Source organism: Ailuropoda melanoleuca, chromosome 2, assembly GCF_002007445.2.
Source record: "Ailuropoda melanoleuca isolate Jingjing chromosome 2, ASM200744v2, whole genome shotgun sequence".
Classification (NCBI taxonomy): Eukaryota; Metazoa; Chordata; class Mammalia; order Carnivora; family Ursidae; genus Ailuropoda; species Ailuropoda melanoleuca.
Genome location: NC_048219.1, coordinates 8,388,609 through 8,403,108, shown reverse-complemented (window position 1 = coordinate 8,403,108; position 14,500 = coordinate 8,388,609).

The following is a 14,500-nucleotide window of genomic DNA, read 5'->3' as shown; positions in this document are numbered from 1 at the left end:
GGGCTCCATCCCAGGACCCTGGGATCACACCCTGAGCCGAAGGCAGACACTTCACGACTGAGCCACCCAGGCGCCCCTAGACCCCATTATTGTTCCCCACCAGCACCATGACAGCCCTGAGACTGGTGGCCTGAGTTCAGCCCAGAAGTGGGTGCCACCTTTCTCAATTGCCACTGGGGGTCAGTGGTGGATGGAGTTTGCAGCTGCGGGGCGGGACGGGGGGGTGTGAAACCGCAGTGCCAGTGCATTAGAATGAGGGTGGGGTGACCCTGGGGCAGAGGTGGAAGAGGAGAACACACGTGCTGCACCTCGGGCTCTTGGTCTGTTAGCCCCAGCGTCTTGGAAGCCACAAGGCCAGGATGTTGAAAGGTCTTAGAAGCCACCAAGTCAGGATGTTGTGCCCCCGGGGCTTCTAACGTGTACCCTCTCCATCACTGCTCTTGCCCCCAGCTCACGTCTAACTCACCGCCTCCTCCATCAGGTCTCCAACGGGTGCTGGCCACGGGCTCCAAACAGCATCCTCGGGCTGCATATGCTTTAAGTATCATCGGCTCTGTTGTATCATAAAGCCGAAGGCCGAGAGCAGTTTGCACTCAGCCCGGGGTTACTGCAGACCTCTCTTCCTAGGTTCCCACTCAAAACTGGCAGCTTCACGGGTGACCCTGCTGTTGGGTGGAATTGGACCAGGGTGACGTTTTGTGGCTTGTCAAGGCAGCCGCAACTACATTACGAGTGGTTACGAGCAGGAGACTCGCCATGCCCCTTCGGTAGGATTCTGACGGCATAGTCGGCCCTGCCAGGTCATAGAAAACTGCCTCTGGCAGTCCCTACAAAATTGGCTTAGAGAAAAAGGCACCGGCCAGGTCCCGTTGCCAGGGGCCATATTGATTTGCTCCGGTGAAAAGAATAACCTCTGGAAAAACAGCTGCAATTGGAGTAAGCACCCGACTGTTCCCAATAATCCGGTCATTCTCTGAGATCCATCTAACCTCCGGACAAGTTCATCGGATGGGCTAGCATGCCCGTCTAGAAGCATCCTTGTTGGGGCGCCTGGGAGGCTCAGTCGTGAAGCGTCTGCCTTCGGCTCAGGTCATGATCCCAGGGTCCTGGGACGGAGCCCCACATCAGGCTCCCTGCTCAGCGGGGAGCCTGCTTCTCCCTCTGCCTCTGCCTGCTGCTCCCCCTGCCTGCGCTCTCTCTCTGTGTCAAATAAACCTTTAAAAATAAGATCTTAAAAAAAAAAAAAAGAAGACGCACCCTTGTTTCTCTCCAGTTTTGATGGTGGCATTAATCCTTATAATCCCCCCCACACACATACACAAATATACACTTACAAGGAACCATTGTCACATTGGCTTCATCACCTTACCAGGGAGGGGGGATTCCAGGGACTTCTCCTTCGCCCTCCCGGGGCCAGAGAGCCCAAGTGGGAATCCTACCAGCTGCCCTTTACGCCCACACCAATTATACTTTCGGAGCTAGGGAAATAACACGTGGCTCACTGAGAGATGATCCTGAAATAAGACTCCATCTATCCCCTGGCCACAGTAGAGCCCCACGTTGGTGGACCACAGTGGGGTGTTGGGTCCCCAAGATTTTGTTTCCATTCATAGCTGGTATCCGGTAGTCTCTACAAGGTCTGGGTCTGGCCTCTTCTCCAGCAGACAGTCCCTCTAGTACGGGGATTGGCAAGCTAGGACCTGTGGGCCAAGTCTGGCCCGTGGCCTGTCTCTGCATGGCCCACGAGCTAAAAATGGTTTTTAGATTTTGAAAGGCTGTTCAAAAGAAAATACCATCTTCACTGGCCTCTATCCTGGGACCGGTTCCGGGGCCCATTCTCTATCAGCCAGGATCTAGACAGAAAATAGGATCACAGAGTAGTTTAAGCAGGAAAGGTTAACGTAAAGAATGATTGGCTGGTCATGGGATGAGCGGCTAAGAAGTAAAGAGAAAGTCTAAATTCAACAGAAATCGCTCATATATGGAGTTGAGACGACACACGCTCAGGGAGTAAACAATTCGAAAGAGCCGCTGGCCCTTCTGGAGAGATTCAGACCTCGTTGGAGAGGGTGTGGCTGGACGGTTTGGTGGGAAGTCCGCTGGGGTGCCACGGGCTGGGGAAGCAGCAAACAGCCTGCCTTAGGGCCAAACCAACTCACCAGGCATCTGCTCTCAGAGATGCTGCCCAGCCTCGCTGGGAAATCCACCTCCTATGCGAGAGGGAGATGAGAGTCAACAAGCTGGTATGTGCGGAAATCCTAAAGCAGGTGGTGTTCCTCCTCTGTGTGTACTGAAGTGTCGGGCAGCCCCCCGGAAGTGTCTGTCCTCAAACCGTCACCGGCGTTCATCACCATCATCATTGGCATTACCTTTGTGACCCTTATGCCTGCGGGGAGGAAACTGACCTTCAGAAGTGACTGCCTGAGGCCACCCCAGGACACAGCCACAGGCTCTGCATTGGCTGCATGGAGAAACAGGTGCAGAGAGGAGAAGGCACGTGGCTGGAGTCCCGCAGCGAGAAGGCCCAAGCGCCCCTCAGCCTTCTCTGGGCAGAAGCCAGGCGGCAGCAGTAACTGGGCTCACCTGCGCAAACATGCACCCCCTCGGCTAGCATTTCCTGCAGCTCCTGTCCTTCCCCCTCCTCCTTTCTGAAGCTGCTTTAACCTGTGGTTTTATGCTTAATCGTCTCATAGTAAATCTCTGTCTTAATCTCCCATGGGCCACCCAAGCTGTCTTTTTATTAGGAAATAAAGAGCGCAGGCAGTCCAAGCTACACTGCGGCCAACACAGGGAGCTCGGCAGTGGGAGGAGAGGCTGTGCGAGTCTGGAGGAGTCTGGAGGCCCTGGAGACAAAGAGAATATGAGAATAATTACAAGACGGTAGGTGTGTGGGCATGGTTTGCGCAAGACACAAAAGCTGTAATAAAATCGGCTTTGGCTCCAAAGCTCTAGGTGAGGTTTTAAATGAGGATCCGGTCAGGGGTGCTGGCTTGGGCTTGGACAGTCTCTGCCTTAAGTCCCTGCACTGCCGCTTCCATGCTGTGCCACCTGAGGCCAGCTGGGACCTCTCTGGGCTTCAGCCTCCATGTCCCGGGGGGTGACCCGGCCATGGTAAGAATGGCCCACCTTGGAAGGAAGGCTCCACCCACAGAGCCCTGGGCTTCCTCTCTCAGGGCCTGAGATACTGTAATTGATGAGAAATATACTTTTGTTCTTTATCCACTGTTTCTGGCACAAGGCTGCAAAAACCTTTGGAATTTCCGATGTTGAAAGCAACCGGGGTGTCTTTTGTAGTGTTAATGAGTTGACTTTCAGAAAACCCCTCGGTTAACCCAAGGACAGGGCTGGTTGCCAGGAGAAGCAATCTTGTGATTAGAGGGTTAGAACTTCCAGTCCCTTTCCCCGCCAACCAACCTCCCGGGAGGGGAGAGGGGCGGGAGAGGCAGTGCCGGAATCGAGTTAATTTCTCGGTGATGTGGAAAAACCCCACACCATCGGAGGGCCTCATCTGTCAAAAAGGAATATGCTGGACACCTGTGTTCTTTCCAATGCCCCAGGTCTCTGAAATCTGCCCCAGGCTGGTCCATTCACTCCATTGGAGGAAGGTGTGGGGGCCCTAGATGGGGCCTCTCTGCCCAGCTGCCTGCCACCTCACCCCTGCTGCTGCGGCTCCTTCTCCGCGCCCCTCCTCTTCCTTCTCTTCTCTCTGGGGGCCCCCATATGGCGCCGTCCTCATTCCTGCTCCCCAGATGCCGATGGAAATATTTCAGTGTGTCTCAGTCGGATGCAGAGAACGGAGTCTCTCCCTCCAGATGGCGATGTCCTCTCCTGCTCCAAGCCCTAAACTTAGCCGTGTTAAAGATGAAAACCAGAGGCTCTAACGACTCCTTCCCATCGCTGTCATCCTGCAAACTGTGCTCCAAAGAGCAGTGCCACCCAAGAACCAAAAGCGGGGTCTGGAAGAAATATCTGCACACCCATGTTCAGAGCAGCATTGTCTGCAAGAGCTAAAACGTGGAAGCAAGCCAAACATCTATTGACGGATGAATGGATAAGCAAGATGCAGGGTAGACACACATTGGAATATGATTCAGCCTCATAAGGTAGGAAATTCTGACACACGCTACAGCCCGGATGGACCTGGAAGACATGCTAAGTGAAGTAAGCCAGCCACACCAAGACAAAGAGTGAATGGTTCCACTTAGATGGGCTGCTTAGAGTAGCCATAGTCATAGAGACAGAACGTAGGATGGGGGTTGCCGAGCCTGGGGAGTTGCTGTGTAATGGGGATCGAGTTTTTGTTTAATGAATGGTTTACCAGATGGTGGTGGTGATGGTTGCAGAACATTAAAAATGTATTCAACACCACTGAACTGTACACTTAAAAATGGTCAAGACGGCAAGTGTTGTATGTATTGTAGGGGAGGAAAACTTTTCCCTTCCTTCCTTCTAGGTTCTTCCCTTCACTGGTCTAATAACCAAATTAACAGAAGAGAGATTAACAGAAGAAAAACATATTTAATTTCATACGTATAGGAGCCTATAAAAATACAAGACACGAAGACGTGACCAAAGCAGACAGTTTTTATACCTTTTAGACAAAGAAATAATAAATTTGTGAAGGATGGACAGGACAAAAGGTTTGGGCTCGGGTAGCAGATTAGTGAGGGAGGAACAAGTTTTGTTTCCACAGCCTTCTCTGCCTTAAAGTCTCTATCTCTGGTGATAAGGGAGGGCACCTTTCACCTGCAAGATTTATTTCCTGCTTTCGAGGAGGTCAGAGAGTCCTTCTTACTCCAGCTGTTTCTTAAGGAACTTTAATTCAAAATAATCAGTACGCCAAAGTGGCACATTTTGAGATGGCACATTCTGCTCCCTTTCAGTATGTTACCACAATTTTAAAAATTGAAAAGAAAAAGCAGCACCAAATAATAGCAACTTCTACTCTCTTGATTAGTGAACACTTACCCCTAAGTACCAGGCGCTGCTTTAAGCTATTCACGTGTGGGAATTCATCTACCACCACTCTCAACAAGCCTCTGAGAAATGATTACCCCCATTTTCCAGATGTGGAAACTGAGGCACAGAGAAGCTAAGTAACTTGTCCAAGGTCACACAGCTGGTAATGGCGAAGCCAGAACTGGACTAGACACACTGGTCTTCGAATGCTCAACACTGTTACACCAAACTGGGTTCACCTCTTGGGGGGTGTGGAGCCAGAAGACGCACTCAAGCCAGAAAGAATAGGAGAAGGAAGGGTTTTACTTGCAACAAGTAATGGTGAACACCGGGTGTATTGCCCAAAGCAGTGTCTCCGCAAACCACAAAGCTGGGGGAGTTTGAAGCTAAGGGGGCACACATACTCATGACAGGGCTTGCACAATGGGGAATACAGTGTGGAATCAGGGCAGGAGTCACCTTGAGGTGACAGAGCCCAGGTCGACATCATGAGGGCGGCAAGGGTCAGCACTAGGAATTCTCTGGTTTTTTTTTTTTTTTAAACATTTTATTTATTTATTTGACAGAGATAGAGACAGCTAGGGAGAGAGGGAACACAAGCAGGGGGAGTGGGAGAGAAAGAAGCAGGCTCATAGCAGAAGGAGCCTGATGTGGGGCTCGAACCCATAACGCGGGATCACGCCCTGAGCCGAAGGCAGACGCTTAACCGCTGTGCCACCCAGGCGCCCCAGGAATTCTCTGGTTTTAGTTGGCCCAGGATCTGAGTGCTCAGATGGAGTTTAAATCCTACAAAGATAACTCGCCACAAATGGGCAGCAGGTCAGTCTTCACGTTTGAACCAGCACTGGGAGTTTTACCGCTGATTTGTCATCCCTGATATGAGGAGTCTGCCTCCTGGCCCCAGAGCGGCTGTTTGTTCTTACCTGCTTTCACAAGATGTCCCGGGGCCCAAGATGACTTTTCTTATGTCAAGAAAGCTACATCCGTCTTTCTTTTCTGGGGACCCCTAACTCTTTCCTCTTACAATAATGACCCATGCGACAGGTCTTATTAGGCCCAATTTCCTGGACTTTTGATGGACTTGCCCAATGAGACCCCAGAGGAAGGCTCTGGGGAGGCCGGGGTTAGCCGAGAGTTCCACTGGAGGGCGAGGACTGTCCCCCATCGGCCCCTTCCGTGCAGACCCCAGAGCCTCCAGAAGGCCATCCCTATGGAGAATGAGCCACACTCGGCCCTTGGGGAGCCACCACGCCTGCTGCAGCGGGTACTGGGCTCATCCACGGGTGTAGAAGTGGGTTCTGAACCAGGGGTGGGGGGGGCTGGACCAGGAGCAGACTGAAGACTCTGTGACCCCTTGTTACTGAACCGGGCCCTTGGCTCTCAAGCGAGAGAAGTTGACAGGGGTCAAACGGGAGGTTTGGGCAAGGCTTTACTGGGGCTTATGCTCGCACACAAAGGAGACAGCACAAGAGAAAGCATCCTCAAGCTGATGCCCCGTGGAGAAGTCGGGAGAGTTTCTTCAAGAAACTTGAGTGGGGCAAGGGGGACATGGGCCGATGTAGAGACGGTTGTATTAGCACCTGCCCACTTAAAGGTCCTGCTTCTGCATGTGCCGCACGTCTAATCGGCAATTAAACCTCCCCCCCGCCCCGGCACATGATTGTTAGTAGTTAATGAGGGGGGAAGTGGGGGAAAGGTCAGCCCTGGGGTCCATCATGGCGCAGACTGGTTGGTCTTCACCAGTCTTCCTCCTCCAGTCCCTCCTGTGGGTAAGCATCCTGCCCCACATTCCCACCACTCAAGGGCATAGAGTTTTAGCTTTTTTTTTTTTCCCTTAGGGGGGCAACCAAAGAATGCTGGACTTTGTGGTCAGGGTTGAGGGGACCCAAGTCCAGTCCCTGCTCTGTCTCACTCTGAGAAGCAAAATCACTGAGAGATTCAGAAATTTCCTACTCTCAGCAAAGGGAGCAGCCAGGGCTATCTGGGTAAGAGAAAGTTCTAGAGTTTGCTCACCCTCCAGGAGGCTAGAAACAGCTCTGGCTGAGCCCAGGGAAGGCAGAGGTCCACTCTTTATCTTGCCTGTCATCCTTAGGCGGGTCATGACCCCAGAGCTAGTCACTACCACCTTCCGGAAGTGACCATGGCAGGGACTGGCTGGCTTCCCTGTGCCTGGCTGGTCCCCTGGGGATCTCCCCAACTAGCTTCACAAATTAGCACTGTCCTAAAAGATCAAAAAATGTAGAGCTGATTTTGGAGCTGTCAAGGGACGGAGGGGAAAGAGGATGGGCTGGGGGACAGGCAAGTATGGGGCACTTATGGGTACAATGCACTTGTGCCCTCACACAATTCACCAGCCACCTCAGAGCCTTGGTTCTCTTGGCAGTAAATGGGGACAATGACCTGAACTCACAGGCCTCTCAGGAGGATTAAGTGTGATGACGTCGGCGGGGTTTGACACTCACAACTGTTCCATCACCTCTTTGCTCTTGATAGAATGGCTTTTCTTTCTGTCCTTGTTGAACTGCCTTTTCTCTGTGCTCTTGATGGAATGTCTTTTAAGTGACCTGGGAAGGGAGGGAGGTACCAGCCAGCGAGAGGGAACAAGAAGACATCTAAAAGTAAAACATTCAGCAAGCCTAAGCTTTGAAAATCAGACCTTCCCTCCAGGCTCAGGCCCAGCCCCTCCTGCTGGGTCCTGCTCTGAGCCCCCTCTTCCCGCCCTCAGGGGCTCCCATTTGGCTTCTGTGCCTGGGCCAGAGCGAAACCAACACCGACACCCCAACACCCCGACAGTGACAGTCGTCCTCAGAGCTGCTGCCCAGAGAAGGGCCAGGAGCCCAGGCAGCGGGAAGGAGCTGGGAGAGACGCCAGAAGCCAGTGGGGAAGGGAAAGAGAGAGGGAAGGAGGGTGGGAGGGAAGGGGAGAGAGAGAGAGAAAGAGAGAGAGGGAGAGAGAGAGAGTCAGAGACAGGAGGGAGTGCCACAAGGAGAAAGAAACAGGGAGAGAGACAAGAAGGAAAATGAGCTGTGTGAATCCCTTTGCCTGGAACCCTTCCTCCTCCCCATCCCCTTTGTTCCCTGTCCCTACCACCCACCCCACCTCTTCTGTGATTCTGCCGCTCTCTAGTAAACGGAGGCTGTGTGATCCGCAGCCCGGCCCCAGGGGACTCAGTGAGTCCGCACAGTAAAAGCTGGCTCCTACATCCCCTACTCTCAGGGAAAGTTTGATCAGAAGGAACGTGGTCTGTGCCCAGTGGGGCCTGAGGGAAGCATCCAGAGGAATCAGGGTCCATCTGACAGCTCCATCAGCTCATCCAGAAAACCGGAACTGCTTTCAGTTGTAATTTCTTATAAACATTTTGATGTTTCATTTATGAAATAGGGTTTTCCCGAGGCCTCTTGAAATACAGAGACTGGAGTGAAGAAATTAAGGAGGACTCAGGCCTGTGGTTCCTGAACAGCACTACAGACCCTGTGCCCCAGAGGCTGTGTCTGCTCTCAGAGCAGGAATCCCACTCCTGCAGGTCACGGAGGGGAGGGATGGCCCTCAGCTGTGGGATGGGAGCAGGGGTCACGGCCTCACGGCACAGGAGGGCAACGTGAAGTCGCCCCAACGTATATAAACACACACAATGGCTGGAATGGGGATGATCATTCAGACTTTTCAAAGCGCTTAGTAAGTACGCGATGAAGATCTATGGAATGAATGAAGGACATTCCCTTCACAGATACGACTTGGTGGTGGCGATGGTGAGGACGGTGACGGTGACCACAGTAGTGCGGACAGCAGCGAGGACTGTATCAGGCAGTGACACAGCGTGTACAGGCGGTGTTTGCAGCACTCTACAAACATGGATGCATTCACTCTTCCCAACAACTCTAAAAAGTTGGTAGCAATATTATTCCCATTTTGTAGATGAGAAAACTGAGGCCTAGAGAGGTTAAGTAACCTGCCCAAGGTCATGCGGTTGGTAAGCGATGGTGTTGGGATTCCAACCAATCTGGCTCAAGTCTACATGTTTACCCTCAGCGCTATGGTAGTAACGAGAGTAAAGGGCGTTCGCAAGAGCGCCCAATCACTGGTAGATGCTGACAATGGACCCAGAGCTGTTCTCAGCACTTTACATCGTCTCCTTTGATTTTCACTATATTCCTGCAACAAAGGTAATATTTCATGACAGATGGAAAATTGAGGCTCAGAGAGGCAAAATAAGTGGTCCAGGGGCCCAGTGATGGAGCTGGGACTTGACCATAGCTCTGTCGGACTCCAGGGCCTGTGCTTTTAGTAAGTGGAGAAGGCATAGGGTGCAGTGGGGCATCCTTCCCTGGATTTGGGACTTGGGATCAGACTCAGCTTTGCTCCTCACTCACTGTGTGACCTTGGGCCAGCTGCTTGCCCTCTCTGATCCCCATCCCATCCCTCCCAATTGGCACTCTCCCACTTTACAGCTGCCTTGTGGATTCTCTCCCTCCCACTCCCTGATATGCCACAGGTCCCTCGAACCCACTCATCCAAAGCCAACTCCCTGGATGCTTACCCCCACCCCCACTCCAGGAAACTGTCCACCTGAGTCCTCAGGTCCTCAGGTCTTGTGAAACATCCAGCCTCCGTCCCAGTAATCGGAGTAGAAACCATGGTACTGGTACCAGGCCTGCCTTTTTCTCTCTTGTCCTCCCCCACCCCCATATACACAATCATTGAGCCAATTCTTCCAGCATAGCAGAGACCGGAAGCATGGGCGCTGGATAGTAGCAGACCCAGCCCTGAGACTCTCAGCTTTGCTGCTTTCTGCGTGACCTTGGACAAGTTTCTTTACCTCTCTGAGCCTCAGAAATATGCCTACCCATTGTGGATAGCAACACTACCAACCTCATGGAGTGGCTGTACGGATTAAATATGATAAGGTCGGATGAAGTACCAGAGTGGTAGAAACTCCCGGTTAATGCTGTCTATAGTATAATTATTGTCTGCCCCTCCTCCACATTCAGCCACCCCCACCCTGGTTCAGGCTCCCATCTCAACTCTGTCCTCGCCTAATGACATGACCCAGGGCCCCTGCCTGAGGTGACCCTCCCACCCCACCTTCTCTTCGTCTGTCTTGCTCAGTGCTGACTTCCTCTGTTTCAAGACCCAAGGCTCCCACTGCAAAGACTTAACCTGGCGTTTGAGGCCCTGCTTCTTTGCCCTGCCAGCTCCCACCAGCCACGGCTCCCATCAATCCTCTCCTGGCCACCAGGGCTCCAAGGGACCGTGGCCCCACGATCCCTCACGGGGCTTTCCCACTGCCAACCCTTTGCTCAGCATGTTTCCTGGGCTGAGAATGCTCTTGTCTTATCTCCACAGCCCAGGTAAATTTCAAGAGCCAGCTTGAGTCTCCTCCAGGAAGTCTGCTCGGATTTCCTACCTTACTCCTGAGCCCTACCACATTCTCTCACTGAGTAAGAGTCCTTCCTTCCTCTGTTTCCCCATCCCGATGCCCAGAACAATTCCCTGGCCTGTGCTCATTTATAGTAATTATCACAGTCTGTTCAGATGTTCAGTTTATACGCACACGCTGTATTATTCTCTGCTTCAGATGTCCTTCCAGCAGGACGGGGGCCCTGTGCTCCGTCCCCTTGAACGTGGAGTGGCCTGTCCGTGCATCGACTGTGGAGCATGGCCGAGGTGACGCCATGCCAGTTTAGAACCAAGCCTGTGAGGGGTCTGGCAGCTTCTGCGCTGGTCTCGTAGAGCCCTGAGCCCCCGTGTCGGAGCTCCGACTAGCGGGATGCCGCCATCCCTGGAGGAAGCCCCGGCGTGTGGAGAGGTTCTGGAGGGGAAGGTGCCGTGGGAGAGAGAAGAAGAGCCGAGAGCACCAGCACGCCAGCCAGGCGGGGAAGAGGCCAGCTGGGAAGGAATGCTGTTGCCCAGCAGACACCTAGTGGCCCAGCTGAATCCTCTCAAATTCCTGACCCACAAGATGGCCAGCAAAGTAAAATGGTTGTTTTAAGCGCTAAGTTTTGTGGTAGTCTGTTACTCAGCACTAAAAGCTAGGACAGAATTCTCTTTTCCGCTCGGAAGAGCTCAGCTCCTTCTCATCCTTCACACGCTCATCTCCAACATCACCTCCTCAGGGAAGCCCACCTTGACTTCCAGGTGAGGGCAGACCCAGGGTTCTGTGTGCTCCTCATCCCAACTCCTCCCTCATGGCGGGCGGTCACCCACGTGCCCTGTGTGCGTTTGAATCACCTCTGGCTCCCCCTCTAGGCTGAGCCGCCCTGCTGCATCGTGGGGCCGGCACACATCAAGGCTCAGTAAACGCTTGTGAAGGGAATGAGCCTGCCTGTCGGAGAGGTGGTGCCGTCTGTCCCAGCCCCCCATGCAGGGTGTGGGCAGGATAACGGGCCCAGCCCTGCCTCCCTGTTCCCTCCTAATGACCGCATTCAAGGGGCTTGGTCCCTCTGCCAGCCCTAAGGCTCCACCTCCAGAGCCTGGCGGTGGCCTTTCTGGGGGAGGGCACTGGCGGGACTGGGCTGCCGAGGCTTCAACCTCCAGATGCCCTCCCCGCCAGCCCCCATTGACTCTGTACCGTCTCCTGGAAGCCTGAGGGCCTTTGAATCTTGCCTCCTGCCCTGTTTATTGCGTCCCCCACACCGTGCCCCTGGCTTCCAGTTCTACAGCAACTAACTCGTTTCATCTTTGCAATGGCCCCGTTTTACTAATGAGGAGATGGAGGGTCAGAGAGGTTGAGCGACTCACCCAAGGTCACACAGGAAGTTAAAGAGGCAGGACTGAGCCTTGGTCCTCTGGCTCTGGGTCCAGTGTTTCTCCTGTTACAACGGGCAAGGTGACCCAGGGTCCCCCTCGGATTCACAACATGTCCCATCCCCGAGAATCAGCTGGGAGCTGCTTTCCTGCCAGAAAACTGATTTATCCTTCCTCAGAACTTGGGGACCCCAGATCTAGTCTCCCCGATCCCCGTGTTGGTATCAGCAGCAAATATGGGGTGGAGGGGAGTGAGCGAGTTTGAGGAATAGAGACTGAGACATCAAGACAGCCTTAGTGAACACGCGGCCAGCAGTCCCGCACACACACAAGCACACATACACTCGCAGGAGGAAAGAGAGATGCACACGCACGGTGGGAGATGGGGCGTGGAGACGAGATGGGGAGAGAAAGGAGAGAGGGGAAAGAAAAAGGAAGGTAAAGCAAATTCACACAGAGAAGGAAAAACAAAGAACCAGAAATATCCAGAGGGAGATAAGACAGAAAAATACAGAAACAGACTGAAAGACACAAAATCACACATGTGTACAAAGACCCAGGGAGACAGGCGCATGAAGAGAGCCATAGTGAGAGGGGGTGAAATTCAGAAAGAGACAGAGGCTCAGAGAGAGAGTTAGAGACGCACATGCCCAGGAGACAGGAAAGGCCACCGCCAGATGGAGGCAGGGTGGGGGCGGGGAGAAGAGAGACAGAGCAAGGGCGACAGGCCACGAGAGAGAGAGCCGCAGAGACTGGGGCTCACACCCCTCTCCCCCCACCCCTGCCGCACTCCCACCGCACCCCGCTTTCCTCCACCACCTGCTGACCTGGCTGACGTGCCAGCCCCAGGAGAGGCGAGGTCTCCCAGGCCCAGCCCTCCAGCCGCGGCCGCCCTCCGCCCCGGCGCCCCTGACCCAGAGCGTGTTGAGGCGTCTCCGCACTGAGCGGGGCTGCTTCACCTTGAACCCGACGCACGGATGGAAGGAGAGACACCCGCCCACGGCTGCTCACCCGGCCCAGGCCTCAGAGCCGCTTGGTTCCCCCCACTGACTTCAGAGCTGCGGGGGCTGGAGGTGGACACAACCCGCAAGCCCTCAGCGGGCCTCCGCCGGGCACCCCCCGCCCCAGGGAGCCCCCACCCGGGAGGCAGGGCGCCCCCCGCCCCCGCTCAGATGCCCCTTCCTGGCTGCGTGGCTGTGGTGAGTCACCCAGCCTCTCTAAGCCTCAACGTCCACCTCTGAGAAATGGGGATAATCGTGCCTACCTCTCAGGTTGATGAGAAAATCAAAAATGGGTGCTGGTAAAACTTCACACCTGACACAAAACCTGACATATGGGACATGCTCAATAACCACGGGCTTTCTCGCAGTGGGAGAGCCTGCAAAAGGTGGAGATAGAGGCAGAAAGTGAGGCCCAGCCAGCAGGGTCAGGGGGCGTGGGAAGGGCGAGTGCATTCCAGCTGCATCGGGGCACACTTTGGGGGCTTTGGAGGAGCACAGGGCGTACTCAGAAGTAGAGACAGAGATGGGCGGAGGGGGCGGGCACTCCTGGCAGCAGGAATGGCACGCGCAAAGACAGGGAGGTAGGGATTGCCTCCAGAGTAGAGACCCACTCCGCTCGGCCCGAGTGTGGGACATCAGTGGGGCGTGGCACGATCGCCTGGTGCAGTACTCACATTTCACGGATGGGGATACCGAGGCTACCGAGGTTAGGTGACCTCTCTAAGCTCACACAGCTGGTGAGTGACAGACCCAGCATGTGACCCCAGGCCTGGGCAACACGGGAATTCTCCCTTTGCCAGGACACAGGTCAGCCCCGCGCAGGTGAAAGCAGAACTCGGCTGAAGGCATCTTAGGGCTTCAGGAGGTCAGTGTCTTCCTACCAGCTGAAGTCCCCGAAACCAAACCTCGGGTAGGAGAGTAAGCTCCCAACTACAAGGGTCCATGTCTGCTGGAGAAACAGGTGGAAGTCATGATGAGAAGCCCAAGATTTGGCTGTAGATGTCACTGGGGTGGGTAAGGGGGTCCCGTCAGGTCTGGGGGCTTGAGGGTGAGGCCCAGCCCGTGACTGTGAAACCCTCTCCGTGTCCTGCAGGAGGCATGTGGGAGGTCCTGGGAAATCCCGGAGCCCCAGGAATCATCTGGCCTTAGAGCTGGCATTGTTAACCTCCAGTTTGAGAATGAGAGGGTGAGGTTTAGGAGACCAAACCCCCCTGAAATTTGGTCAAACTTAACACTACAAATACAGACACAGACAATTCCAAACTCTAAAACCCTAATTACGTAGCCACATGCCACCTGCAGGGGGTAGATGCTGATAACCCGGGGCTCCAGTCTCCTGACCAGCTGGCTGCGTTTGGACCCACACAGGCAGGGCAGGAGCAGGGAGCTGGATTGTTCTGCCTGAGGAAGAGAGAACCGGAGGCTGCCAATGGCCCCCAGTGAAGGGGAGCAGGGGAAAGCAGGAGGGATAGGAGGGGACGGCCACCACTGTCACAAATCAGGTCACAGAGCATGCCACGGGCAGGGACTTGAGCAAATCATTTGTAGAGCTGAGGGGGGAAACGGGACCCTGGAAAGGTAGCCCAAATCTTATAATTATACAAGTGTACATTTTCCAGAGAAAATCCATAATTTCGAGCAGATTCTCAAAGGGGTCTGCATTCGTCAGGATAGGCTAGAAGGATGCTTAGTAACAAACATCCCCAAATCTCTCCAGCTAGGAGTTTCTCTCTGTCTCTTTATCTCTCACAAACTGCACTGAAGGCCAGATGACACCAACACCACCGTCTCCCATG